General features: G+C 42.6%; 1 protein-coding gene across 1 annotated transcript in view; it reads left to right on the top strand.

Annotated features, from left to right (window-relative positions):
• Positions 1 to 1,875: 1,875 nt before the first annotated feature.
• The window catches only part of dchs1a (dachsous cadherin-related 1a), a 262,128-nt gene continuing 259,003 nt past the window's right edge, over positions 1,876 to 5,000 (top strand). Inside the window, exon 1 of the mRNA XM_063204897.1 lies at positions 1,876 to 2,234. The gene's annotated coding sequence lies outside the window, so the exon portion shown is untranslated. The remainder of the gene's footprint in view (positions 2,235 to 5,000) is intronic.

Genomic DNA, 5,000 nt, shown 5'->3' with positions numbered 1-5,000 from the left:
TGTGCATTGTGCATGCCTGTGAAAAAGGGTGCATGTGTGTGCGTGTTCATGTGTGTGTGCGGTGTGTGTGTGTGTGTGTGTGTGGTGTGGTGTGTGTGTCGGTGTGTGCGCATGTGCACGAGCGCTCTCGTGTCTGTGTGAGAGTGTGTGTGCATGCGTGCGTGACTGTGTGAATAAATGAGTGAGAAAGGTTGTGAGCTTTTACCTGTGTGCATGTGTGTGTGTTTGTGTGTTCATGTGTTGTGCATGTGAAAAGTGTGTGTGTGTGCATGCACATGAAAAGTGCGTGCGTGCGTGCGTGCGTGCGTGCGTGCGTGCGTGCGTGCGTGCGTGCGTGCGTGTGTGTGTGTGTGTGTGTGTGTGTGCGTGTGCACATGTGCTTAGTGTTTGCGTGTGCTTAGCAGGGTCGGAATAAGACTACCTGGGGCCCCTAGGCTACATGTTGTCAGGAGTATGAACTAGGAATTAAGGATAACTTGTCTACCAACTGTACTCAGTACAACACTTCAAATGTTCAATATTACTGTATATCCTGTCACAATTCCTCAATTTCTTACTTTTGGCCATTCAGGCGGCCCCTGGCAGGTGGGGGGCCCTGGTAGGTGGGGGGCCCTAGGCTGCTGCCATATCTAGCCTGTGCATTAATCCAGCCTGGTGCTTAGTGTATGTGCTGAGCGTGCACACTAACAGGCTACTTGCAAGTATCATAAGGTTTAGTGTTACAGTGCACAGTACATTACATGGTAGCACCATCCGCAGCAACCAGCTGTGTTTTTGATTGTTGGATTCATTATTGTTTTGCTCCAGTTATATATAAACTTTATTACAGGCTCAGGGCCCACATTGGACACATTACAATACACTCATCAACAATACAATAATACATTTAAAACAAAACAAAAAATTACACATACAATAAAAGGAAGCTAGTGAAGGCATTCATGCCAGTGTTCCCAGATAGTAGACATATATCTTACAGAGCTACGACTTGGATCAACCAATTGAGTGATGAGCTCATTTTTTGCACAATCAAGCCTACTCATGAACTTGAAGGTAAGATTTCTTAACAGTGCCATAAAAGTAGTTAGACCCAATTTGCAGAATAACCCACTTGCTCTAGTACTCCTTGGTTTCTTTAGGAGGATCCTAAGACAATCATTGTAAGCTACCTTCAGTTTCAGTAGACTCTCCTTTTTGTATCTGATCCAGAGAGGAGGTTATCTTTGTTTTATGTGCAATAATTACAGTGTGGATACATTGGCTGTGCTGCAGAACTACAGTAGGCTATGCCTGGTCTTCCTCAGATGTAAGAAATGATTGTTTTTCTTTTGTCCTTGCAAACGAGCAGGGTTCAGATTCACAGTCTAGGGTTTAATGAGGGCTGTCTGACTTTGGGCAGTGCTGGATGAAAAAAAAACTACGGGATTCTCTATCCTTCTTTCTCTTGCTCCCTAACAATGTCTTGGAGCAATGTGCTGCATTTTCACAGCTCTCATTTAATTCTCCCCTCTGAGTATTTCTTTGAAGTCATGTTGCACTGACATGTCACATTTTAGGTCATGTCATTATCATTTTAGGAGGGGAAAGTTACTGACAGCAATTTGGGTGGTAGAGAGCGATTCACACCAGATTTACGCACGAATCCAAATAAACTCCGCTTCCTCCGAATTTAGCTTGGTGGCACCAGAGCCTCGTGGCAAGAGTGAAAAGGGCTCGACGTGGCTCTGCTTGAGCACCCCCTTCCGTTCTCCGTTGCTCGGTGCTCAACTCATACACGTGGTGAATAAATTATCTAAATGAGACAGGGGGACGGTCCGAGAGTTGGGTGTCAGATTGCACTCGCGAAGGTGCAACGAGTGCGCCTCGGTACGAAACTGGTACAGTGGATGCTCTCGCAGATGCCGACGAAGTGGCTGTTTGCAGCTCGCAACACTGAGAGACTGGGGAGTTGAAGAACGATAACCCGAGGGAGGAAGGAGAGAGACCGATTTGCTTCACATTAAACTGAACTCCTCACACCTACAAAGGAGTAAAAGTGAAAGGATTGAAAAGCACAACTTCCAGGGAATATCTAACGGATACTGAAATCCAGTCACTCTGAAATGGATATAATTTAACGGGAGTTTTTGGTCTACGAATTCTGTTTGCAGACAAGCCACGGAATCGTCTGGGATATTGTGCAGTTTGGGATTTTCAACGGACGCATACCTTGGCAAAAGCAGGAACAGATGAATGTAAGTGTCCGTTACATTCGCCTGACAGTGTGCGCCCTGATATATTACAGATGCGGATCATTTTCCTACTGAGTGATCACGCACAACTATGCATGATACGCTTGTTTGACGCCATGTGTCATAAAGTTGTAGCAGTGATTTTTTTGTTTGTTATGTTTTGCTTTTGTTGCCATATTTTCCATCTGATTTTTAAAAATGATACCCCTCATGGTAAGAAGCCAAAAAGAGATTGTGCCAGCACAAAATTACGTGTCTGAGCTTATTGTACGAAGTTATTTGATTGATAAAGCCACCACTCTCTGAAGTGTGAAACTGATGTCCAATGCTGTGCGCGCGAGCAGGTAAGCCATAGCGGCAAACCAGTAGCCTACCTCCGTGGAATTTTAGCTGAACTAACGGTGCAGCACGTTAAACCGTTACAATCTAGACACAATTCAGACATATTTTGAAGTATAGCCTACTTGTGGAAAGACCTGGATAGTGAAGCTGGGGTTCACGCGCTTTGTTAAAGATGTGTGCCGTGATGGCTTTTTCAACGTTTTGGTTAAACGTGCTTGGACAGAAATTGTGTAGGCTACAATATCTTTTTAAAGTTACTAAATTGTAATACGGTCCTGTGAAGTTAAATGGTCTCTTTTGTGTACTAAAATGTGTGGTCGCCAGCGTTCGGAGGTTTGAACGTCTGTATTTGAATGGCCCCAGTTGGTCAGTAGTAGGGTAGAATGCCCTAAAGTGGGACGATGCCTAATGTGGGACACCTTAAGGTTTAAGGGGTGTAGCTTTGCCCCAAGTTGGTAAATGTTTACAAAACTATAACCAAATAAAAGCCCTATCATCCTGTTATCATAATATCATGATTTAGTAAATGTATAGTAATACTCCAGGGAGGGGTTACAATTAAGAAGAAGGACCCTGGGTGAAGTCAGGCAAATGGCAAATTACATAGCATTTGGCCAAATTTGTCTTTAGGGTATAAATCAATTCCAATCAAAACAACATTGTCAATTTTTTGATAAATATGTTGGGTAGGTATATGTTCATCAGAAAATAATGTGTGGTGTATATAAAATAATGTAATATTTTATTTTTAAACCATATTATTAGTGTCCCACTTTAGGATAGGTGCGCCCTAAAGTGGGACACAAGATTTTCCTAATGTGGGACAGTTGTAAAAGTAGTAATTTAATAAGTCAAACAATTACTATGAAGTCAAACACCATGTCCACATAAGAAAATGGATATTTAAATCCATATCAAAGGTGTATTTCAGTCTTTCTGGCCTAATCTACTGGAGCACAGCTATCAACACAACATTTGGGTCTAAAAACCGGAAGTTCTTTCCTCAAATAGAGCTGCCATGTTGAAGTGACCAATTGTGTGCAATGGGTTCAAACATTCTCAGTCATATTAACCAATAAAAGAAAGTAAAATTAATTCATAAAACATGCTCTAAATGTGTAGCTGATATGTCTTAAAGAGTGGCAGGTCACATTTTGAATTAATATTTTACACAAACATGTTTTAGAGACCTTTTAATATACACTGTCCCACATTAGGAAACCGATTGTCCCACTTTAGGGATAACCATGATTTTTGACCAACTTACATTAATACCCAAATTATTCAAATTAGAAACACTTAACATGTTTTTAAAGGTTTTATTTGATTAGAGCATAACTAGAGGATGAAAAGGATGTAATTTGTTTGTATTGAAATGTTGTCATTAAATTTTAATAAACCACCAAAGTTGAAGTGACAAAAATTGTCCCACATTAGGGCATTCTACCCTATGTAGTGGGAGGAGAGAGCCAGCGGTCTCCCCGGGCATGAGGCAGCGAAGTCCGGACGGAGAAACTGTTGCCTGTCGCGGCTCGGAAGTCCTTACTCAGTTACAAAAGATCCAACTACACACGTTGTTATTCCTAGGTCAGGACTAAAGGCTATTAAATGACACGCTGATTAGGCATACGGAAGGAGCCGTGTGTGCTCCCTCGTACTGCACGCAACAAATCATTTTTATGTCTTCCACAAGCTTAATCACTTTTTGCCATGCCCAAGTTGGAAGGGCGTGCGTGCGCTCTGTGGTCTGTCGGCCTACACACAGTGCAGTGAGGCACTTGATTGAGTTGTTTGTGGAAGCTTAACGGGGGAATGGAAGCAGGTCGGCGGGGGCCACGGACAGGGGGCCGGGGCATCTCGTCGAGGAGGGAACCGCTGGAAAAATCACAAGAAAGGGGACTTTGGCGCAAGGCCAAGGCAGCCTGTTATAATTTAAATTCACATGTTCAGCACTGTTTATATGACTTCCCCCCGTTGTTTCTCCATGGTACTGTTTCTCCCAGAAGTTGATGCAGTGAAAAGTGGCAGTGTGTGAGGATAATAAAGGACATAGTAACCCCTTAATTGTTTGTCCAAATAACTGCGCGCATCATCAGGATGTGACCCGAATGTGCTTGCTCTATCGTTGAAACTGGAGATTTATTGCCAACATAACCCCCATATCCTTACGAACCATGAACCTCATGAAATTAATTAACTGAACTGTAAATAAGGCATGATATGAGATATGAGTTTATATCAACCACAGATGATTCCACTCCTCCAAATAAAATCCAGACGGTGTTTTACATTCAAACCCCATACTACACAGCCAGGAGCAGTTGAGGTGAAGTATACAGGCAAGTTTGTTCCTTTCAAAGCAAGTGGGTATACTACAATATCAAGCCAAAGTCACACTTGTATCAGTCACTTGTATTTTCTCACGGA

Source organism: Engraulis encrasicolus, chromosome 8 (genome assembly GCF_034702125.1).
Source record: "Engraulis encrasicolus isolate BLACKSEA-1 chromosome 8, IST_EnEncr_1.0, whole genome shotgun sequence".
In the NCBI taxonomy this organism is placed as follows: domain Eukaryota; kingdom Metazoa; phylum Chordata; class Actinopteri; order Clupeiformes; family Engraulidae; genus Engraulis; species Engraulis encrasicolus.
This window is presented reverse-complemented; position numbering and strand designations above follow the sequence as displayed.